The sequence below is a fragment of the Dama dama genome, chromosome 12 (genome assembly GCF_033118175.1).
Source record: "Dama dama isolate Ldn47 chromosome 12, ASM3311817v1, whole genome shotgun sequence".
NCBI lineage: Eukaryota > Metazoa > Chordata > Mammalia > Artiodactyla > Cervidae > Dama > Dama dama.
Window position 1 is genome coordinate 2,585,708 of NC_083692.1, and position 25,025 is coordinate 2,610,732.

Consider the following 25,025-nt stretch of genomic DNA (forward strand, 5'->3'; position numbering starts at 1 on the left):
CCTCCCTGCGTTCCCGACACCCCACCACCCAGACAGACCGCGTCTCTCCCCGACTTGAGTCTCCATGCCCTGCTCCATTTACAAACGCTGAGAGCAATGCCTTCATGACTCCAGTCAACTCTTGTTGCATTTGAACTTTAAACAACAGAAAAGGTTTGAGTAAGCTTTAAGAAAAAACAACTTTATACATGGTTGTGTGTCTGCACATGCTCAGTCGTGTCCGGCTCTTGCAGCCCCCTGGACTGCAGCCCGCCAGGCGCCTATGCCCGCAGGATTCTCCAGGCAAGAAGACTGGAGTGGTTTGCCATTTCTTCTTCTAGGGGATCTTCCCAACCTAAGGATCAAACCCACGTCTCCTGCGTCTCCTGCGTGGACAGGTGGATTCTTTACCACTGCACCGCCTGGGAAGCTCATGTCTGCTTGCATTTTAGTTCAAATAATACAGAAAAAGATAAAGAAGAAAATGAAAGCTACCTGAAGAGAAAGCCACCGCTGGCATTCTAGTGAATATCCTCACACACAGTACAAAACCTATACATCTGTGTTTCCAATCTATTTCACATAAATGGGATCTCTTTAGATTTGCTGTCACATGACCTCCCTTTTCATCCTTTGGCGTGACAGGTATAACTTTCCATGTCAATACAAACATTTCTGTCCTTTGTGATCTAATGGCTGGGCTGTATTCCATTGCATAGATGGGTTACAGTCTAACTATTCTGTTTCCTATTAGGCCATTCAGGTTCTTTCCAGTTTTTTGTTCTTTCAAACAATGCTGTGATGCATATCCTTTTATATAGCTCTTTGCCCACTTACCTGATTGTTTCCTTAGATATGGAAAGTAAAGTGAAAGCGTTAGTCACTCAGTCTTGTCTGACTCTTTGCGACCCCATGAACTATATAGCCTGCCAGGCTCCTCTGTCCATGGAATTCTCCAGGCAAGTATACTGGAGTGGGTCACCATTCCTTTCTCCAGATCTTTCCCACCCAGGGATCGAATCTGGTCTCTTGCATTGCAGGCAGATTCTTTGCCATCTGAGCCACCAGGGAAGGTCAGGAACTGGTGGGCAATTTAAAACTGGGAGTTCATGTTTCCAAATTGGCCTTTACAAAGACTGTACCAATTTATTTTTTAAATAATAAGTAGCTGCCATGGGCATCTGGTTCCATCACTTCATGGCAAATACAGGGGGAAACAATGAAAACAGTGACAGATTTTATTTTCTTGGGCTCCAAAATCACTGCAGATGGTGACTGCAGCCATAAAATTCAAAGATGCTTGCTCCTTGGAAGAAAAGCTATGACCAACCTAGACAGCATATTAAAAAGCAGAGACATTACTTTGCCGACAAAAGGCTGTCTCATCAAAGCTTTGACTTTTCCAGTAGTCATGTATGGATGTGAGAGTTGGACAATAAAGAAGGCTGAGCACTGAAGAATTGATGGTTTTGAACTGTGGTGTTGGAGAAGACTCTTGAGAGTCCCTTGGACTGCAAGGAGATCCAACCAGTCCATCCTAAAGGAGATCAGTCCTGGGTGTTCGTTGGAAGGACTGATGCTGAAGCTGAAACTCCAATACTTTGGCCACCTCGTGTGAAGAACTGACTCATTGGAAAAGACCCTGATGCTGGGAAAGATTAAAGGTGGGAGGAGAAGGGGACGACAGAGGATGGGATGGTTGGATGGCATCACTGACTCAATGGACATGAGTTTGAGTAAACTCCGGGAGTTGGTGATGGACAGGGAGGCCTGGCATGCTGCAGTCCATGGGGTCGCAAAGAGTCAGAAACGACTGAGCGACTGAACAACACACCATGAATTAAGCACTTCTTCTTTGTCTGGCGCTGCTCTAAGCATTTCATACCTGATAATTCATTTACTCCTCCCCCCAAACCTGTGAGGTGGGTACTTTGGTGCCCACTTTACAGATGAGGAAAGTGAGGAACAGATGAGTTTGTGTTGGTGGCCAAGAGTTAGAAGGCGACAGAGTGTTACCTTGCAGGGCCTCCCATGTGCCCACTTTCTGGCAACACTAGGAGAAATATTTCTTATCTTTTGATAATCTACTGGGAGGAAAAGAAGAAAAGGTCGCTGTTGCTTTATTTTCATTTTTCTTACAGTGAGTGTGCCCCCCCCAAGTGCTGATCAGCCACCCTTTTATGAAGTGTTTTATGAATTACTTTCTCACGCCGTCTCCTCATTTTTCAGCCGAGGCATTCCTCTGTGTCCTGGTTGGCAGGAGCGCCTACGCCCTGCATGAACCCACCCCTTGTCATCATCTGCCTTGCTACCTATTTAGACAGTGCGGGCCAGCGAGGAGAGGGGCTTACCCAGAGCCTGTATAGAGCAGGTTTCTGGGCGAGGGGCTCCCCGTGTCAAAAAGGGGGCCTGGGAGCCCCCAGCACTCGACGGGAGCACGACTCCTTCACCGTCGCCTCTGAGCACCCAAGGCCCTCTGTGGCGGGGCGGGTGCGTATGGAAGGAGTGTCCTCAGACATTCGTCTCGTTTGAGGCCCGGTGGTCTCGAGGCCGATGGCGCGCAGCCCCTTTTCACACCAGGACCTGGAGGCCAGAGTCACTGCACCCCGCCCAGCCCGGCCCCCAGCCCACCCCGGTCCCAGCCCCAGCCCCCGGCCCCCACCCCCGGTCCCCTGGTCCCGGCTCGCTGTGCTCCACCTCTGACCGGCAAGCCTGCAGGAAGATTCAGGAAGAGTTTCCTGCCTAGGGAGGACGGGCCCGGGCGCAGCAGCAGGTCCCCTCCCGGCGGCCCTCCCTCTGCTCGCAGCGGGGGCTGAGCCGGGAGGCGCGGGGCCGCGGGCAGACAGAGGCCCTTTGTGCCCGCTGCCAGGCTGTGTTTGCTCAGCCTCGGTAAACAGGAGGTGCCCGGAGGCCCGTTCTGTTGTGACACCTCCAGGAGCGCGCTCTTTCCTTCCTGAGGCGGCTCGGGGGTTCCCCACCTCGAGGGGCTTCCCCGGGGCTGGCCTGGGGCCTTGCCACACGCAGGCGGGGCTGCAGGACGGCAGAGCGGGCGCCCGGCTGCTCCCTCGAGGGTCTGACGGGGACGCGGAGGCCGGGGCGTGGTGGGGGGGTCCCTGGCCCAGGGACACAAGGGAGGGGCAGGCAGGAGCGGCCGGCGCGGGTCCTATCCTCCGCAGGGTCCTGCCCCCGCAGGCGCGGGCGCGGGCCGTCCACCTGCCCCCACGCGCTGGTCGCCGACTTGCCGCAGCCGCAAAGCCGCGCCCCATCCCCCAGGGGCGGGCGCGGGGAGGGCTGACCCCGCCTCTGCCGTGTCTAAGGTTCCCCATGTCTGACCAAACCGAGACGCGTCAGGATGGGGCGGGAAGACTCACACCGTGAGTTTTCATGCTTGCAAAGTATGAACTGTCACGGTTAACACCCCACCCCACCTCACCCCCCGGGCGGTCCTTACAGGCCGGTCAGAGGACGGATTCTGCACAGGCCACACGGAGGGACCGCGGGAGCTGCGGCCAGGGAGGGCCCCATAAGAAGAGCTCTCTGTTGCTCCGCAGACGGCTCGGCGGTGCCCAAGGCCGTCTCCTCCTTTGGGGAGAAAGTCAGAGGGCGACCTGGGAGGCCTCCCGGGACAGGCCCCCGCGGTGGCCGGCGGCCAGCGCCCCGTGTGACCTTCAGCCCCGGCGACCTCCAGCTCCTTCCTGCAGGGGTGCGGGCGGAGTGCTGGGCTCCCCTCTCCCCGGCCGAGGCCCCTGGTGGTCCTCCCCTCACGGGGGGCCGGCACGGCTAGGGTGGGCACTCTGAGGCTGGAGGCTGGCTTGGAGGATGACCACGCCTTCTGGGTCGGGGCTTGACGGGGTTCTCCGGCTGGGCCTCCTCCCGCCCGGATCCCGGCCTCACACACGAGGGCTTGCGCACGAAGCCCTTCAGGAACAGAGTGGATTTCCTCACGGTGCGGGCGGGCCGTGCCGGGGAGGCCGTCTGCCCCCTGGCGAACCGCCCAGGCCCGGGCTGCAGGGCTCCTGCGTGCCTGGCCCCGTGCGGTTCAGAGCGCACCCCGGGCCCCCCGAGCAGCCAGCCCCGGGGTTGAGGCTCCTTCCCGCCCCGCTCTGACCTCCTGCTGCCCTAGTGGCTTATTCCAGCAGGGTCCTGTTGGCACGCGCTTCCAAGCCAACCTTGGCGGGTGGTGGACGGGAAGGAGAGAAGATGGTGACCAGGCCCCCAGCCCTGCACTCCCACAGAGCAGGCCTTTATTCCGCATTTACAGGTGGAAACTGAGGCCCACGCGGCACCTGGAGGAGCTGATGGGACAAGACCGTGTCTGGAGGCCGAGCCGGGCTGTGCCCTGCTCTCAGCTGCCGCCTCTCAGAGGAAGCAGAGAACCCCGGTCTGACATGCATCAGCCACATGACGTCCAGAAAGCTACTCAACCTCTCTGAGTTTCTGTTAATGAATGGTACCCATCTTCTTGGAAGAAAAGCTATGACCAACCTACACGGCATATTAAAACGCAGAGACATCGCTTTGCCAACAAAGGTCCGTCTAGTCAAAGCTGTGGATTTTCCAGTGGTCACATATGGATGTGACAGTTGGACCATGAAGAAGGCTGAGTGCAGAAGAATTGATGCTTTTGAACTGTGGTGTTGGAGAAGACTCTCGAGAATCCCTTGGACTGCAAGGAGATCCAACCAGTCCATCCTAAAGGAGATCAGTCCTGGGGGTTCATTGGAAGGACTGATGATGAAGCTGAAGCTCCAATACTTTGGCCACCTCATGCGAAGAGCTGACTCATTGGAAAAGACCCTGATGCTGGGAGGGATTGAGGGCAGGAGGAGAAGGGGACGACAGAGGATGGGATGGCTGGATGGCATCACCGACTTGATGGACATGAGTTTGAGTGGACTCCGGGAGTTGGTGATGGACAGGGAGGCCCAGCGTGCTGCAGTCCATGGGGTCGCAAAGAGTCAGACATGACTGAGCGACTGAGCGACAGCATCTTCTAGCGTTGATGTAGTTCAGTCAATTCATATTTTTTAAACACCAAGAATAGTACCTGGTACATCATAATTATTGCCTAAACTAAATGCAACATTCATCAAACACTAAGTTTATCAAATAAAACAATACATTGTAATGGGATCATGACAGTGAGAAAGATTACAGGATAAAACTGACTTGGGGAGAGCAGAGCAGCTCAGGCCTGTGGATTCTAGAGATTTCTTCAACTGAGGTGCCTCCAGGGCCCCCGGATTCTGGGAAAGGAGATCCATCACGCTCCAAGTCAGCACTGCCTACAGTGGGCTGGGTTGAGCTGGTCCTTGGCCCCTGTCTAGGAATTCTCCGAAGGTCAGGTGGGCGGAGACCATGCTCCTTGCCCTCACCTGTCTTTGCCTGCTGACTCACCCCAAGGTGTTCCTTGGGAGCTTCTTCCCTGGGTTCTCAGTCCCAGCTAGAAATCACGTATCTGTACGTTCATTCCTCTGACTCAGGGTGGTTCTCTGCGTGTGGCCCAGTGCTGGGCACGGGGTCCCTAACAGAGGACGCGGTGGAGAGGCCAGCTCTCCAGGCGCCCACGTGCAAACGGTGAGCCAGTCTGTGCACACGTCATCATCACGGACTGTAGGGCAGGGGCTGAAGACGCCAGTGAGCCCGGAAAGGAGGGGACCAGCTTCGTGGGGTCATGACCCACTCAGTGCGGGGTCTTGGCTCAGCCCAAGTGAGGCAGGCAAGCCCCGATGCCTCAAGACTGGAACTTCTGTGCCCATTTCAGAAATGACAAAATTGAGGCTCAAAGAGGGAAAGGAGCTTGCCCAAGCTCAGGCGGCTGGTGGGGACAGAGGTGTGTCCCCAGGCGCTCTGCAGGTCACATTTCCAGCAGCGTACACTTGAGCTGTTTGTCCCTGATGCCAAGGCCAGTTCCCAACCCCTTCCTTTCTGGGGCCTTTTCCTCTCTGTTTGGGGTGAAGAAGAGAGAGGGGTCTGCCAGGACAGGGAGAAGGGTCTGTTCTGACTCACGCGCCCGAGAAGGGAGTGGGCTTGTGGCTCCCTGGACCGTGAGGATTGTGGGGAGGGGATACACTCCGATAGTGTAAGCGATAGTGTCCAACAGTGAAGGGAAGTCGTCATTTCATGAGGAGGACGGGCTCGGGGCCAGGAGTGTGAGGTCTGATGGAAGCGGGGCAGTCAGATTCAGGAGACGCAGGAGCCAGGCCCGGGGCCGCCTGTGCCGTGCTGGGCTGCGTGCCCGCAGCGGGCCGCGTGGCGGGCACGACGGCTGCGACTGCTTACAGCGGGCCCTCCACACAGCAGGCATGGCTGAGCGCACATCACACGCGTCGTCTCCCCGAGCCGCCCCGCTGCCCCCGAAGGGCCGCTGTCTCCACGCCTCCAGAAACCAGAGACGGTCAGGGACCCGGCCAAGGTCACAGGGCCAGGGCAGGTCTGGTTTCCTCTGAGGCCGTGTTTCAGCCCCCGCCCCGCCCGGCTCTCGGAACCTTCGTCCCTCTCTTGCAGAAGCCACGTGCAGGGAGCTGCCCCGACCTGGGTCACGGGCGCCGCAGGGAAAAGAAGCGGAACCCCGTGCACTTGCGGGACCGCCCGGACTTTCAGGAGACCAGCGAGGGGCTCCTTGGGGGTCGCCATGGCGGGACCGTGGTGCTGACCGCATCTGGGGTGGGTGAGGTTCAGGGGACGTCTGCATGGGGTGGAGCCGTCAGTCATCTTGGGAAGAACAGCCATGAAAGGGGGGCCTGGGGGTGGTGTGGAGAGAGAAGAAGGGAAGTGTTTCTCATCTTCCTGGGCTCACATGTGGCCCCAGGGCCTGACAGGGTCCCGGTGGTGGGTGAACCTTCCGGGCTCAGGTGAAGGCCCCTGGGAGTTAAAGATGAGCCGGGCTTCACCCTCCTGCTGCCGCTGGTAGAGGCGCTCACCGGAGCCCAGGGCGGTGGATGGTCCTGGGACCACCCGCACTGAGGATGCAGCCCAGGGCCCCGTGGCCGGCAGGCAGGAGCGTCCGTTCCATTCCGTGTCCCCACGCCCCCAGGCCTGGAGCGAACCCCCTGGTAGGGGGAGGCCCTGTAGACTCCGCAGGAGGGGGCTGTCCCCACCCCAGGGGGACTCAGAGACCGAGGAGGGGCGCAGGAGCGGAGGGCCCGCTCCGGGGAGCTGCTCTCCAGGAAGGGGTCCATGTCAGCGGGTTTCCAGACGGTGAGGCAGGGAACACTGGGGTTACAGCAACACGCTGACTTGCTGCTGTTCATTTTTGAAAATATTTCTTTATTTCATTTTGTCTGTGCGGGGTCTTCGCTGCTGCACAGGCTTTTCCCTGGTTGCGCTGATCGAGGGCTGCTCTGGAGCTGGGGTGCGGGCTCCTCACCGCGGGGCCCTGTCTCGGGGAGCATGTGCTCCAAGGCAGGGCTGCAGTAGCTGAGACACCCGGGCCCAGTTGCCCCACGCACGGCATGTGAGACCTCCCCAGACCACTGCACGGCGGACCCTTAACCCCTGGGCCACCAGGGAAGCCCTTGTTCAATGTTTTTAAATAGCAAATTGCCCCCACCACTGAGTGGCTTAAAACCACAAACCACAACATTTTACACGGAAGCAACATAAATGTCCATCAGCAGATGAACAGATAAAGAGGTTGTATATAGATATCTATGTATCTATTTATAGGTAGGTATCTATTCCATTACATATATATCTATATATATAGTAAAATATTATTCAGCCATAAAAAATGAAATGCTGCCATTTGCAGCAACATGAATGGACCTAGAGACTATCATATTAAGTGTAGTATGCCAGACAAATACCATATGATATCACTTATATGCAGAATACAGTTCAAAAAAATGATACAGAGATTTCCTGGGCAGTCCATGGTTAAGACTCTGATTCCAATGCAGGAGACATAGGTTCGCTTCCTGGTCAGGGAACTAGGGTCCCACCTACCGCACAGCCTTCACAGTCTGGAAAAAAGAAAGAAGATACAAAATAAGGAAAAAAAATACAAATTAACTTACTTACAAAACAGACTCACAGGTATAGAAAACAAATTTATGATTACCTTGCGGGGGGGGGGGGGGGGGGGGAGGAGGGATACATTAGGAAATCAGGATTAGCAGACACGCTACTGTGTATAAAACAGACAAATAGGACCTACTGTACAGCACAGGGGACTATAGTCAATGTCTTATCATGACCTATAATGGAAAAGAGTCTGAAAAAGAGTATATCTATACACATACGTGCATATATACATACGTATTTATAACTGAATCATTTTAGTGTGCACCCAAAACCAGCACAGCATGGTAGGTAAATCGACTACAGTTCAGTGTTGTGAAAACCACATTTTGCTCCTGTGTCCTGCATTTCTGGGGGTCGGCTGGCTCTCGCTGAGCCTGCGAGGCGGCTCCAGTGTCTGGACTGGCGTCGTTCTGAAGACTCCCGCACACCCGTGTCTGGAGGCCGAGGCCGGCTCTCAGCCGGGGCCTCAGCGGGGCAGTCAGCCGAAGCAGCTGGAGGACTTTACGTGGCCGGGCTTCCTGAGAGCATGGCATCTGGGTTCCAGGGGCGAACATCCCAGCAGAAACGGACAGAGCTTGTCACCTGTTGTGACCCAGCCTCAGAAGTCACGTAGCATCATCCTCACATTGTCACAGGCCTGCCAGACTTCAAGGGGATTGAGCACAGACCCCGCTACTCAAAGAGACCAATGATGGGGAACTCACCCCTTCACTGTTTGTGGGCATCTTTGGTTACTTATGTCTTGAATGAAAATATACCTCCTGTGACTCCACCCCCCAGGGGGCGCTAGTGGTAAAGAACCCGCCTAACCAATGCAGGTAGACCTAACAGACAGGTGTTTCAATCCCTGGGATTGAAAAATCGGGAAGATCTCCTGGAGGAGGAAATGACAACCCACTCCAGTATTCTTGCCTGGAGAATCCCATGGACAGAGGAGTACGGCAGGCTACACTCCATGACATAGCAAAGAGTCAGACACGACTGAAGTGACTTAGCGTCAAGTTCAGTTCAGTCATTCAGTCGTGTCTGACTCTTTGTGACCCCATGGACCACAGCAAACCAGGCCTCCCTGTCCGTCACCAACTCCTGGAGTCCACCCAAACCCTCGTCCATTGAGTCGGGGATGCCATCCAGCCATCTCATCCTCTGTCGTCCCCTTCTCCTCCTGCCCTCAATCCTTCCCAGCATCAGGGTCTTTTCAAATGAGTCAGCTCTTCGCATCAGGTGGCCAAAGTATTGGAGTTTCAGCTTCAACATCAGTCCTTCCAATGAACACCCAGGACTGATTTCCTTTAGGACGGACTGGTTGGATCTCCTTGCTGTCCAATGGACTCTCAAGAGTCTTCTCCAACACCATAGTTCAAAAGCATCAATTCTTCAGCGCTCAGCTTTCTTTATAGTCCAACTCTCACATCCATACATGACCACTGGAAAAACCATAGCCTTGACCAGACGGGCCTTTAGCATACATGTAACTCCCCCCACCCAGTACAGCCTGCCTCTGGGACCACTGAGTCCTTCCCCCTTCTCGTGATGCTTTAAAGAGGTGAATGTCTAACGCTCCAAGTCTTCTCCACACAGAAATCCAACCAGTTCTTTCCCTTATCCTCCTGAATGTTTGCCATTCTGGCCATTTATATATCTGTTCTTTTTCTACAGGGAGACTGGCAAAATATAACCTAAGGGCCAAGTCAGGCCCTCAGCCTATATTTGTAAATAAAGTTTTATTGGAACACAGCCGTTACTATACTATTGTCTATGGCTGCTTTGTGCAGAGTTGCATGACTGACACGGAGACCATGAGACCTACAGAGTTGAAAATATTTGCTCCCTGGTCTTTTATAGAGAAAGTTTTCTGACCCCGATCCTGAATGTGTGTGCCTTAAGTTTCTCTCTGGACGAGATGCTGGAAATGACTACAAGGGGTGAGAGGGGAGGCAAGGAGACTGAACCCTTCAAGACGTGAAGTATTAAAGTCTCCAACGACAGCACTGTGACAATTTGGCTATGTATTTCTACAACTGAAGTATTACTTCACACAAGCATATTTTAACATGAGACCTTGTACAGCTAGTTCTCTGCAGACGTTCCTAGCACTCGTCTCTGGCTGAGTAAGCACAGAGCTCTGTGTGTTTTGGGGAGCGGTCGGAGTGACAACGTCTCCCACCTTACCTGGAGTCTCTCGCTCTGCCTCTAGGGAGTGCAGTGGTCGGGAACAGAGCAGGGCGGTATGTGTCCTGGGGTGCAATTAAAAACCACAGATTCTTAATTCTGAAAAATAACAACATTGAAAACCACAGCAGGCTCGAGGCCCGCGAAGAGGCAAGTCAGGGGCTGGCTGCAGGGGTGGGGTAACCACACCAGCCCCAGGGAGCATGGGCTGGCCCACCCCGAGGCCATCGGCCTCCCTAGGAAACTTGGACTCTCCCCCAGCTTTCCAGAGCAGACTTTTCTCAGTCACTATGGTCACAAAGCATGAAAAGAAGGCCCTGAATTGTTTTCCAGGAAGAAAAGGAGAAAAAGAAAATAAAATGCTGCCATTTCAAAAATGCATGCTTTGTCCTCAGGCCACCTAAAAGAAAGCTAACAGGCAGGGGGACTTAACTTCAGAGGCTGAGACAATGAAGGCTCTCCCCTCGCCTTAAGGGTGCCTTCCAGAACCCAGCCCCGGCGACTGCACTGTGTGACCGCTCTGGGTCCCCTTGCCGTGGGTCTGGGTTGAGCGTTATGTAGTTGAAGCCCCAAGGCTGCCCCTTTAGGGGCTGGTAGCAGTCTCCATGAGCAGGTAAAGAGGAGCTCCAGAGGCGGCCTCCAGGGCTCCCGAGGGGGCTGTGCGGGAGGAGACAGAGAGAGGGGCCAGCGGCCCCCCAAGCGTGGCTCTGCTGGGTCACTGCAGCCTCACTGGATGCCGGCGGGCAGGGCAGTGAGTGGGCACCACAGGAATCCGGGCGCCTTCGGGAGGCCTCATTAAAAAGTCCGCGATGAAGAGCTGAGAAGGAGAGGGACGGGCACCGTGGCGGGGAGGAGTCTGGGAGCACAGGTGGGGAGCACAGGTGGGGCCTTGGCCCTGCCCACCCGGCTGGGCCCTTCCACAGCAGGCCTGTCTAGGGGTCCCGGGGGCACCCTGCCCTCCCGCTCACCTCCCCCGAGGGCTCCCAGGCTCTGAGCCTGCTCTCCAGCACCGCCCAGACCTTCTCTGCGCTGCAGCCCCGGCAGGGCGCCTGGAAGCGGGCCCTGGATCGATCTCCTCTGCTCCGCTCAGGATCGCTCGGGGTGCAGAAAGGCAGCTGGCCCACCTCGGCCTCCCCAGCCTCAGCCCTGGGTGAGGTCATTTCCTTTTCACAACTGCTCCGTGAAAAGACCTCTCTCCAGGTTGGTGACCGGCGAGGACCTGCTCAGAGCAAGACTCCCGGGAGAGGAGGTGAGCAACTCGGGGAGCAGCGTGCCATCCACAGGGGGTCAGAGGGGCCAAGTTCAGGGCTGAGGTCTCAGGGTCCCGGGGGAGGAGGTGAGCAGCTCGGGGAGAAGCGTGCTCCCCGAGTCTCAGCTCCTCTGAGTCCACAGGGGCTCAGGCTGAGGTCTCAGGGTCCCGGCTGTGGCCCAGGCAGGCTGCTGCACCCTCAGAGTTCTGTTTGCTCTGACACGTCCTTAATCTATGGAACTAACTGATCTATAGAATTGTAGCTCTTCCTAATAAGCACAAATGGTTGATGCGTTTATTGTCTAAGGTCAAAGTGTGCAGTATAAATACACCAGATCAGGCAGCTGAGACCAGCTACAGGGACGACGCGGGAGCCCCAGCCTGTCTTGCAGGAAAGTCAACCAGCTTCAGTGGCATAAAACCTTACATCATCCATGAATCACATCTGATTATTCACGCACTCACTCAGCCTTTCCATTCGTCCCTCCATCTTCTCAGCCCTTCATTCATCCCACCATCCACTCACTCCTTCCATCCAACGATTCTCTGAGTCATTCTTCTTTCCTTTCTTCCAACTCTCCTTCTTTTCATCCAAACTTCAGTCTTTCTAGCCGCCTACTGTCCAGCCTTTATCCTCACCTCCTTTCAGTCAGTGCCCATCCTCCCTTCCATCCTCACTCCTCAACGCACCCATCCATCCATCTTTGCTCTCCCCTTCCTTCCATCCGTACATCCATCCAATCATTCTTTCTGTCATCCTTCCCTTTCTTTTCCCATCCTTGCTGTCAGCACAGTCATTATTTACATATTTATGAACGCCTACTTGAGAAACCTGTATGCAGGTCAGGAAGCAACAGAACTGGACATGGACCAACAGACTGGTTCCAAATAGGAAAAGGAGTACGTCAAGGCTGTATATTGTCACCCTGCTTATTTAACTTATATGCAGAGTCCATCATGAGAAACGCTGGGCTGGAGGAAGCACAAGCTGGAATCAAGATTATCAGGAAAAATACCAATAACCTCAGATATGCAGATGACACCACCCTTATAGCAGAAAGTGAAGAGGAACTAAAGAGCCTCTTGATGAAAGTGAAGGAGGAGGGTGAAAAAGTTGGCTTAAAGTTCAACATTCAGAAAACTAAGATCATGGCATCTGGCCCTATCACTTCATGGCAAATAGACGGGGAAATAGTGGAAACAGTGTCAGACTTTATTTTTTCGGCCTCCACAATCACTGCAGATGGTGACTGCAGCCATGAAATCAAAAGACGCTTACTCCTTGGAAGGAAAGTTATGACCAACCTAGAAAGCATATTAAAAAGCAGAGACATTACTTTGCCAACAAAGGTCCATCTAGTCAAGGCTATGGTTTTTCCAGTAGTCATGTATAGATGTGAGAGTTGGATTATAAAGAAAGCTGAGCACAGAAAAATTGATGCTTTTGAACTGTGGTGTTGGAGAAGACTCTTGAGAGTCCCTTGGACTGCAAGGAGATCCAACCAGTCCATCCTAAAGGAGATCAGTCCTGGGTGTTCATTGGAAGGACTGATGCTGAAGCTGAGACTCCAATACTTTGGCCACCTCATGCAAAGAGCTGACTCATTTGAAAAGACCCTGATGCTGGGAAGGATTGAGGGCAGGAGGAGAAGGGGATGACAGAGGATGAGATGGCTGGATGGCATCACCGACTCGATGGGCATGAGTCTGAGTAGACTCCAGGAGTTGGTGATGGACAGGGAGGCCTGGCGTGCTGAGGTTCATGGGGTCATGAGCAATTGAACTGAACTGGTTCACAGTAAGTTGTGCAAGTTTGAGGAGGAATTGTACAACTCTGGGTGGTCAGGACAGGTTTCCCTGTACACACTTGATGAATGTCAGGGATAGGTGTTTCTCCCGCAGACAAGGGAGCCCTAACACATCCCAGGCTGAAAGAACAGAATGTGCATAGGCACAGAGGAGCGTGGTGGTTCCTGAAACAAGCCGAGTGACCTCCAGGCAAAGCAGAGGGCCACGGACAGGCAGGAGGCTGCAGAGGGGAGCAGAAGTCCAGCTTCTGGGAGCTCCCTGGTGGTCCAGAGGCTCGGGCTCTGTCCGCCTCCCCTCCCCCCCCAGTGAAGGGGGCCCAGGTTCGATCCCTGGTCAGGAAGCTAGCTCCTACATGCTGCAGCTGAGACCTGGCACAGAAAAATAGATAAACATTTACAAAGAAGAAGAGGTCCAGCTTCCCAGGGCCGTGCAGGGCCTGTGGTGGGATTTGGACTCTGTACTGAGGACATCGACGAGCCCTGGAGGAGAAGGACCCACTTGGCTTCGGCAGGAAGGATGGAATTGTGTGTGTGATGAGGAGGGGAGGGGCCGCTGGGGGGTCACTGTGGGGTCAGGAGGGGACAGGAAGTGGTCCAGCCAAGTGATGGCGTCCAGACGGAGAGAGCAGCTGGAGCTGGGCGTGATTAAGGGCATGGAGGGAGCAGGTGAGGACGGGAGAGGAGGGAGGGGGTCCTGGAGGGGCTCTCCCTGGTGGGCAGGGACGAGGATGCTGGGCAGACGCAGAGGGGTGGGCAGGCAGTGAACCGGCTCAGGGACATGGAGCCTGAGGCCTGGAAGTGGCCTGACTGCACGGTGGGCCCCAGGACGCACAGCCAACAGTGCATCAGGGCCCCCGGCTCCGGGGCCGCGTCCCGGGGTCTGAGGGCCCCCGGCTCCAGGGCCGTGTTCTGGGGTCTGAGAGCTGAGGGAGCCTGCCCAGGCGGACAGCCTGCTGGGCGCCGGGGGAGCAGAGCCCAGGCTCCGGTGCAGGCAGAAGGGCGGGACGGAGCTGAGACAGGGGGCTCGTGGGGCCGGGGAGCAGGGTCCCCGAAGCCCATGATTTGGCACACAGCTCTTCTGTGGGAGCTTGGGACTCAGGGCCGAGGCAGGCAAGGTTTGTGGGCCTAACGGGGCAGCCAGATGTCCATGGCAGACTTTCCTCTGCCCCTTAGGGGGCTCCAGGTTTCCATTCCCTCTTCCTGCTGGAAACGCACCCCTGCCCCGCAACGCTGCGTATCTCCTCTGCTTCTCGCTCCAGCCTCAAGTTCCCACTGCACCTTCACTTAGGTCAGTAACTGCCTCTCTCCTGAGCTGGACCAGGGCTGAGTTTTCCCTGACCAGCTGTAGTGTTGCTATGGTTTTTCCAGTGGTCATGTATGGATGTGAGAGTTAGACCGTAAAGAAGGCTGAGCACCAAAGAATTAATGCTTTTGAACTGTGGTGTTGGAGAAGACTCTTGAGAGTCCCTTGGACTGCAAGGAGTTCCAACCAGTCCATCCTAAAGGAGATCAGTCCTGGGTGTTCATTGGAAGGACTGATGTTGAAGCTGAAACTCCAATACTTTGGCCACCTGATGTGAAGAGCTGACTCCTTGGAAAAGACCCTGATGCTGGGCAAGACTGAGGGCAGGAGGAGAAGGGGACGACAGAGGAAGAGGTGGTTGGATGGCATCATCGACCCAATGGACATGAACTTGTGCAGACTCTGGGGGATGGTGAAGGACAGGGAGGCCTGGCGCGCTGCAGCCCATGGGGTCGCAAAGAGTCGGACACGACTGGGCGACTGACCAGCAACAGCAAGCTGTAGGGCCTGAGAAATGTCAGCCTCTCAGAGTTACCCTCCTTCCCGCGTCTGTGAAATGGGCGTCTGAGCACGTGGGCTGGAGCAGGCCGTGTGAACCGGGGCAGCCCAGGGCTGGCTGGGCAGAGCACAGGCTGAGGTCGGTTCAGAGTCAAGCTCCACCCAGGACGATGGGTGCGCGCGTTTCCTGCGCGCTCACCATGTCTAGACTCTCCAGGCGTTATCCCCCTTCATCGTCAGAGTCTGCAGAGTCTGCAGAGTAAGGCCTGTTAGTACCCGCTTGTCTTCAGAAGACCTTGAAGCACAGAGGGCTTGAGGAGGCGGTTTCGGGTCCCACGGTAAGAATGGGGCCTGGCTGGAATTTCTGGCCGTGCCCTGGGGGCATTCTCCTACACTCTGCTGTGTTCTCTCCGGAGGCTCTGTGCCGGGCACGCCCCCCAAGGGGCAGGACCACTCACCAGGGGGAGGGCGTGTGGCGGAGCTGGGCGTGCTCAGGGTGGAGAAGAGCCGGCCGAGGACGGGGACCCGCTCCCGCTCTTCATCCCGCTGACTCCCGCCCGCCTCCCTGACCCCTCCCTTTCTGGGCGCCAATGGAGCAAGGTGACTCTCCTGTCTCCGCTGATCGTCTCATCACATCCAGCACCTTCTCTGCCCCAGGCGCAGGGGCGAGAAGGGACACGTCCTCTCGCTGAGTCCTGACAGCCCCTCTTCCGTCCTGGGCTGGCCTGGGCAGGGGTCCAGGGCAGGGCAGAGCCCCCTGGAGCCAGCTGAAGAGAAGGGGGCGCTGTGGGGAGCTCCAGGTATCCCGGGGAGACCCGGCCTCATGAGGGTCAAGCCAGGCCCGGGGGCGGCGTCAGGACCCCACGGGCCGCCTCCACTCTCAGAGTCTCTTACCCTGAGCTCACCCCGTGTCTCTCATCCGCTTCTCCCTCGGCAGTCCCGAGACACGGGGACAGAAGTCTGCTCAGGGCGGCAAGAACTGTCTCGCTCAGGGCTGTCCTGACACACGGGGCGGTCTCAGCAGACAGTGAACCCACCCCGGGGGCCTGCAAGCCGCGGTGGGAGCTGCGTGAGGAGACGGGCCGGCTCCGAGGAGACCTGGGCCCAGGCAGCCCCTGCGGCCACGCGGGCTGTGGAGTCCGGCTCAAGTTTCAAACGCCTCCTCCACGTCTCCACTGCGATGCCCGATGATCGTCTCAAAAAACACGGCTGGGGGGCTCCCCGGTGGCCCGGCGGGCGGTTCAGGATCTGTCTTCTCGTGCAGGGGATGCGCGTTCAGTGGCCGGCTGGGGGACTAAGACCCCACCTTGCCTTACGACAAGGAAGCCCGCACGCAGCAAGGACCCGGGCAGACAAACTCTAACAAACACCAGTCAGTCATTTTAAACGGCACACACAGCTGGACGTGAGACCTTCCGTCCCCCAACCGCGCCTCCCGCAGCGTCTTCCTCATCTCGGCGGAGGGGCGCTCCACCCTCCCGGGGGCTCAGCTCAAAGAGTCATTCTTGAGTCGTCTCTCTTCATCCCGTATTTGATCCTTCAGCAAATCCTGCTGGTCCTACCTTCAGAATCTGTTCAGAACCTGACCTGTTTTCTCGTTGCCCTGGCTACCGGCCTGGCGGAGGTGCCGCGTTGCCCCCTCACTTCCCTCCGCCTGGCCCTTGCCCTCCCCGCCAGGCGCCAGGCACAGCCCCCTTCTCACTCTGTCTGCGCTGGCTGCTTCCTGGGTTTGCAGCTCGTCCCTCACCCTCTTCCCGTCTTCGCTCAGAGGTCACTTTCTCGGTGAGGGTCCCTCTTTCCTGTTTAAAATTGCAACTGACCCTCACCCACCCAGCCCATCCTGAGTGTTCCCAATCTCTCTTTCTTTTTTTAATCTCCAATTCTTTATTGCAAAAAAATTAAGAAAACATAAAAAGTATAATGGTCAACCACGTTATTCCCACCTAGACCAAAAGTTCTTTTTTAAATGTTTATTGGAGCAGAGTTGGTTTGCAATGTTGTGTTCGCTTCAGGTGCACAACAAGGTGATTCAGTGATATGTATACACGTATCCACCTTTTTAGATTCTTTTCCCATCTAGCTCATTATAGAGTAGTGAGTGGATTCCCTGTGCTATACAGTAGGTCTTTGTTGGTTATCTACTTTTTAAGTTTTTTACTGGCGTATTGACAGGGAGGTGCTAGTAGTAAAGAATCCACCTGCCAATGCAGGAGATGTGAGAGACACAGTTTCAGTCCCTGGGTCGGGAAGATCCCCTGGAGGAGGAAATGGCAACCCACCATTCTTGCCTGGAGAATCCCATGGACAGAGGAGCCTGGCGGGCTGCAGTCCATGGGGTCACACAGAGTCGGACGCGACTGAAGTGACTTAGCACGCACACACTGGAGTATAGTTGCTTTACAACATTGTGCTAATTTCTACCGTACAACAAGTGAATCGGTCGTACATGTACATGCGTCCCCTCTTTTTTGGCTTTCCTTCCTGTTTAGGTCACCAGTCCCTCTTAAGCTGCCAGGCCTCTTCCTTTTTTTCCCAGCATGTACTGCTTTGAATGAACTGTGTAATTTTGTTATTCAATTATTCACTCTCTGTATCCATCCACTAGCATATAGGCTCCGGGAGTCAGGGAGGGCATTGGCTTTACTTTTTCTGCTCACTGGTGCCTCCTTAATGTCTAGAACAGGGACTGAGCCAGCATAGACGCTCAGTCAATATGATGCCGGAGAGATGGGGCTGCAGGTAAGTCAGGAGCCGGGGGCCCGGGGTGCCCCTAGCAGCTGGTCAGGGAGCATGGGCCCCCCAATACCTGTCTTGGGGTCCCAGCAGACGTGGCCAGCTGCTCTCTCCACCTTTGTCCCTCCCCCCCCACACCCCCACTCTCATGCGGGGTGGGTTATACTCTGGAGGGGGACTGGTTCTTAAACGTGTCCACGGAGGGTTCAGGCATGCTAAGAATCACAGACACAGAGAATAAACTGGTGGTTACTGGTGGAGAGGGAAAAGGAGGAAGGGGTAAGATGGGGTAGAGGATTGAGAGTTGCAAACTACAATGCATAAAAGAAATAAGCTACAAGGATATATTGAACAGCACAGGGAATACAACCAATGCTTTATGATAAGTTTAAATGGAATATAACCTACAGAAATATTGAATCACTTGTATTGTTTACCTGAAACTAATATAAGATTGTAAATCAGCTAAACTTCAATTAAAAATAATAAATAAACAAATAATGGAGAGATGATCTTAGAATGCCAGAAGGAAAAAAAAAAGAGCTGCCTAAATTATACCAAAAAATTCGGTTCACTTGGGTGTGCTTTTTTTTCCCCACTGAGGAGGGAGGGTCCTTTTCCCCGTAACATTTATGACCTTCTGACATACTATTTAATCTACTTCTTTACTGTGTTGTGTTTCTAAGTTTATTCTTCATTATTTGGGAGGTTCTCAAAGGGATTTCTGATTCTGTAACAGTTTGAGACTCACTTGTCTCAATCACCCTGCCATTTTCCTTGTGGCCGGCAGGGTCCCCGGACTCTCAGGCCTGGGAATTGCCCACCAGGCTTGGGTCTGGTGACCGCGGCCGTCATGCAGTAGGAGAGGTGACAGCTGGACTTTGGTCAGCCCCCAGATCCCCCTTCCTCTGCTTCTAACCTGGTGGTCCCCAGGCCCCACCGGCCTGCCTGTCTCAGGCCTTGGCCTGAGCTGTGCCCCTGCAAACCAGCAAGTTCAAAACGGCGCCAAGTCCCCGAGGTGCTGCTCTCCATGGTCCTGAACCACCGGACTGGTCTCTGCTCAGAATGAGGTCGTTTCTCTGGGAAGGGGAATCGTGTGGCCCCCGGAGAACCCCTCCCCCTCCAGGTTACACTTATCTTTCCTAGAGCTCCAACGCTACTTGCCTTGCTTATGTTAAGCCTTCTTATCTTTGAGATCTTGGCTGAGTTGTCACCTCCTCTGGGAAGTCTTCCTGGGTTCTGCAGAACTGAAGGTGCCTCCTCTGTATCCTGTACCTCCCACGTTCCACTGTGTGAGGACCACCTTTGACCTCATGAGTTAGGAATAAGCTTCTCGTCTGTCTCCCACACCACCCGACGTGTATGTGATAACAATAAATTTTGGTTGAACAAATGAGCAAATTGGTTAATGAAACGAATGAGTGGTGGATGGTCTGGGGAAGGAATGTCCTTGTGGTTGGCTCCTATCCTCTGATTTCTTCAGGACTGCTTAATGCCAGGCTCTCTGTAGTAGGAATGTGGAAGAGAAGCAAGAGGTTAATATGGTCCTTCTCCTGTGGAACACGTGACCTGGTGAAGGAATGAACAGGGGCCACATTTTATAGATGGAAAGACTGAGGCTTAGAGAAGTGATGTCATTCTTCTGTAATCGCTCAGCTCAGGAATGAGAGGTGGGACTTGAGCCTTTATCCCGTGGTCTGGACCTTGTACCCACCCCCTGCCTGTGCCATCACTTCCTCCCCTAGATTGCAGTTCACAGCCCTGGGCAATGAGGACATTGTGCAAAATCTACCTCTGAGGGAATTTTGCAACTCCGAGTTTCCACTGAAAATTAGAACTCATGGGTTTCATCTCTAGTTTGGGGGTAATAGCTTCCAGGGCCACTAAGATGGCTCAAGGAAAGCCCTTTGCTTTCAGTAAGTGGTTTTGTCATCCACGTCATAATATCAGAAACAGGATAGGAGACCCCTTCTTTCCAAGGGCTAGATTCTCAGCAGACCACAAGAGTCTTTTACTTTCCGCAAATGCTTGGACCCTGAAGGCTCCCAGGAGGTGGGGTGGGCCTGACATGGTGCATCCTGGCCTCAGTCTGGACAGTAGCCACAGTTTCCAAGAGAGTTCATGTCCTTCTCACTGGTGGATTTGTGGGACTTGGGAGAAATCCCATAGTCATCAACCTGGGGACCTTCACCTGCACGAGCCCTGAGCTAGTGTCAACTTTCATTTCTTGAAATGTACCCACCATTCAACCACACAAGTGCCACGCCTCTGCCTCTGGGGCAGGCAAACCTGGGATACCCAGGGCTGGGAAGATTTGCTTTTTAATAGGCTATGTGAACAAGTTGCTCAATAAAGGCTTTTTGCTCAAGGGACAAGATTTTTATATTCTTGACCGTGCTGGGTCTTCATTGCTGTGCACAGCTTCAGTTGCGGGGAGCGGGGCTACTCTCCAGCCGGGGTGCACTGGTTCCACACGTTTCGTTTGTGGCTCCTCTTGTGGAGTCCGCCGAGGGCTCGCAGGCTGCAGCAGACACATGCATGGGGCTCCGGAGGCAGGCTCCGTGGTTGCAGGGGCGGGGCTTCGCTGCCCCGAGACACGCGGAATCTCCGCGGACCAGGGGTCTAACCCACATCCTCTGCACTGGCAGGCGGATTCTTCATCACTGGACCACCAGAGAAGTCCAGAGACCACGTTTTGAAAACATGGATCCACAGAAGAAAATCACACAGGAGGAACGAAATAGATGAGAAGTGAGAGAAGCCAGGACCTCGTGACCCCTGAAGGAGACAGTGACTCTGTCTGGGAACCAAGGCTCGGTCTGGGGGAGGCAAGGGCTGAAGGCCGGGCTGAGCTGGGGCGTGGGCCCTGCCAGGGAAGGCCGGGGTGGGGTGGGGGTGGGGGTGGGGCGCTTGCTGAAGGCCCGTGTTGCAAGCTTCTCACTTTGGCTGAAAGCTGGGGCTGTTGGGAGGAGAACAAAAATTGCCCCCAGCAAACCCCACTGAGAGCTGTGCTGGGGCGGGGATCAGTCGCGCCCTCCCCAGGGTCCCCGTGATTTCCGGTGTCCCCCCACCCCCGATCTCAGCAGCCACGCAGTTCCCCAGAGCTGCCCACCCTGCCATGGATGCCATCCTGCCCGTGACGTCCCCAGTACCCCGCCAGCAGGACTCACAGCTGAACCCAAGGGAGAGGGTCCAGGGGGGTCAGGAGGCCTGCGACCTGCACATCGCCGCTCTGGCTCAGCGTCCCACCGGCAAAGGGACAGACCGGACGCTCCCTGAGGGCCGCCGGTGCCGGTCGTGCAGGGGCTCCCGGCCTGGATTCCCGGGGGGCGGTGTCCCCGTGGGGACAGGAGCCCTGCGGCAGCCGGAGCCGGCCGCCCACGCAGAGGCAGGCAGCAGGCTGGGCGCTGCCGTCTGGTTGCCAAGCGCAGAGAACTTTCCACTGGGTCCAGGGTTCTGTCACCATGGCAACTGCTGGGGGTGGAAGCAGAACTCCTCAGAATTCTGAAGAACATATGGGGGAGGGAAGAACAAGAGAGGGAGCCCCAAGCAGGCCCGGGGGGTGGCACCCAGTGGCTCCCCCTTCCTCGGCCCCCTTCTTTCCTGTTTTCTTCTTCTGAGGTTTCTCTCCGTGTCTTTTCTCCTTTCTCTAGGTCCTCCACGCCCTTCCCTGAACCCTGGCTCTTAGGAGCAGTAGGTGATGTTTACTGAGCACCTACTGTGGACCGGCGCCGTCCCAAGTGCTTTATACACCTGAACTCATTTCACACTCTCACCGCTGTGTGATAGGTACTGTCATCATCCCCATTTCACAGATGGTCAAGTAGAGGCCCAGGGAGGTTGGGTGACTTGCCCGGTAACCTAGGTCTGCCCGGCAGACCCAGGAGTTTGGTTGGATCCCGTGACTGCACCCTCAGCCTCTGCGGTATCTGGACGGTCTCCATTGTCTGGGAAACTCCAGGAGCTGCTAACAAAATGAGGGTGCGTGGAGGTGTGGAGACCCAGTCCCCACTTCCCCTCCCCACTGCCTGGACCCCACGCTGGCTTTCCGGGGTGAGGCCAGAGTGGAGGGCAATGCCAGCTGCCCGTGTGTGCGAGGCACCTCTGTCGGCTGAGTTTCCCGGCCTTGGCTGCCCAGTGTTCACCCCCTCGGGCCTCGGGCTGGAGTCAGGACGTCCAGGAGGTCAGAGAGCTGGGTGCCCCTCCCAGCGCCCTCTGCCATCTCCTGCGGGCCCTGAGAACCTGACCCAGGGAGTCTGCTATCCCATCCTGATCCTGCAAGAGACCGACTCAGAATTCCAGGGGGTCCACCGCTCTCCTTTCACCCTGTCCGGCGATACTGGGGGGCTGGTGGGAGGTCACGTACAAAGACACCGTGAGAGCAGCAAAGACGGCAACTTCGGCAGGCCCGTCAGTGGGCATGACATCCCTGGCAAACTCCCTGGAGCGACGCATAACGGCCAGCACCGACCGGAGGCCAGCGAACACCTGCTTCAGCTCTGGCTCTCAAGACGGGCGGCTCCTCTCCAGGTCGGCTCCTTGCTTTCTCCTGGCTTCTGTGTCCGTGTGCTCAGCCTCCTCCACGCACTACCTTGCTCGGAACTCTTGTCTCCAGATCCCTCTAAGGGTCTCAGGTCTTACTCCAACTCTCAGGACCAAGTTTCCAAGAAGGAGCTCCAACCAGGACATCTTTATTGCCGGTGCCTTGACTGGACGGACTCCCCCTCTACACATCCCACCACTGGCTGTCGGCCGGGCCTCTGATTGGCTGCTCTGAGTCCAGAGCTTTCCCCTGATCCAATCAGCTGTAGCCAGGGAGGCGGGGTCCCATGTTGCCAGAGGATCGCTGCTAAAATAATGGATGCATTTCTTCACTGTTGGAGCCATTTGGAATTGGGGAGAATCTTACCTGAGCAGGCATCTTACTAACTTGGATTTGGGTCTCATGCCTTTGGTGATGAGTCACTTGCTTCTCTGCTTCCGGGCGGTCGGGTGAGTTGGAGTTTCTCTTACTAGTAACCAGAACCTTGTGGCTGGCACCTCTGGTTTATCACAAGATTGAATGAGTAAGACCTGGTCAAGCTCAGTCGCGACCTTACAGAAATGAGGTGACGGGATCCAGAATGCTGCCTCAAGAAACCCAGAGGCCCTACTTCTGATAGCAAGCCTGCTTCTGGCGTCAGTCAAAACCGACAAAGGAGGCTTGTATTTCCATCTGCGGGCGCCAAGGTGCCTATACTGTGAAAGACCAGCGGAATGAGCGCATCCATTCTGGTTATGGTGGGAGCTCTGGATGCTCAGTCCTGGGCCAGTTTTCCCATTTGAGGAATCAGCTTTCTCTCACCCAGAGGGGGCAGGGGAGTGCGTCTGCAGCCAGAGGCGCCCCCTGCGCCCACCGGGCTCACCACAAGTCTCCCATCAAGCCAGTCCTGCAAACATCCCCGGTCTCCCAAACTCCTGATGCCGATGATCAAAGGGACCGTGATGCCTCTCCAGTGTTTCGTTCGTGCCTCACTCTGTGGGCAGGGTGTACCAGCTCCACGCTGAGTGCTGGGAAGGAAGGGAACACAGGGACGTCGTGGGAGGCAGAAAACCTTTTTACTCCAGAGTAAGACTGGGCGTTAAGGAGCACCCAGCCCAGCTCCCCATCCCCCAGCTTCTGCGTGCACACCTCTGATGATACAGAATCATCTCTTTGCTGATATAAATCAGCAAAGGGGTCTTCCTTGACATGAAGGCAAATAAGCCTCTTTCTGACTTCCCCCCATTGTGGTTTTCTTTCAAGGACCCCTGGGTGGGCACGCCTAACTCTCCACGCCGAATCCCAAACCTGTTTCTTTCACCACTTCACCTATGCCCCAGCCTCCAGGACCCTGACAACTCCAGGCATTTATGTCGCCCCTTTCTAAGCAGGGATTGCAAACAACAGCCCAAAGACCAAATCTGGCCCACTCCTTGTTTTGTAAATAAAGTTTTATTAAGACATAGCCACACTTAATTATTGTCTGTGGCTGCTTTTGATTTACAAAGGCCAAGTTGAATAGTTAACACCGACACTGTATGACCTACCAAGCTTAAAACGTTTACTCTCTGACCCTTTACAGAAAGACTGTTCTGATTCCTATTCTAAAGCATCAGTGGTCCCTTAAATGGAACAAGAAATCCCGGTATGGCCTGACCTTCAGGTCGGACACTTCCCATGGTGTCTCCTCCTGGGACCCTGTGCATGCTTGCTGCAGTCTCAGCATCTGCGTGTCTCAGCAGCCATGACCTGACTCTGGTCAGCAGGAAGGTCCAGGGCACTCTCGCACAGCCTGTTGCTAAGGCCTGTTGCCAAAACAAGGGCCCTGACCTTTGAGTTTTGTAGGACCTGCGTTCGTCTGGGTTCATTTTTCTTTGTTGCCTTTGTCCAAACTTCCTGCCTAACAGAGACTATTTTGAAGCGTAAGCCCCTCCTCCATCTATGAACCAGCCCTCCCAGCCTGTGCTTTCCTTATATTCACCGTCCCTGACTTACAACAATGTTTTGACTTCATGATGCTGCAAAAGCTGTACGCATTCAATGGGAATCATGCTTTGGATTTTGAATTTTGACCTTTTCCTGTCTGTGAGATGTGGTACAGCCCTCTCTCGTGATGCTGGGCAATGAGCTGCGGCTCCTAGTCAGTCAGCAATCTAGAGAGTACACAACCCACACACTTACAACCGTTCTGCACCCAGACCACCGTTCTGCTTTTGACTTTCAGTATGGTCTTCAATATATGACATGAGCTATTCAACACTTTATTATAAAACAGCCTTTGTTCAGATGATTTTGCCCAGCTGTAGGCTGTAGGTCTCTAGATAAACCCATGAATATAGCAGGATGTAGCCCCATTGTAAGTTGAGGAAGATCTGTATTTATTCAGCTTCCTTTCTGTGCCTCCATCCAAACCGCTGATTTTAAACGGGCCCTGGAGCATGGTGCTAGAGACCTCCTTTCCCAGTTGTTACTGACCTACTTATCAGTGGTCCTTAGACATCATTAATCAACCCATCTCCACCCACACACTGCAAGGTTCCACTTTACCGTATTGTTAGTAAGGATGTTTGGGTCATTTTGTCAAATATTTGACTGGGTTTCTATTCTCAAATACTACCACCCACCTTTTAGGAAACAGACTTGTGGCATTGTAGAAAAGACTTCGGAAATCAGTTAACTGACCCTCTTTCCCTGCAGATGGTGAGACCAAGGCCCAGGGCAGTGAGTAGTCCCAGA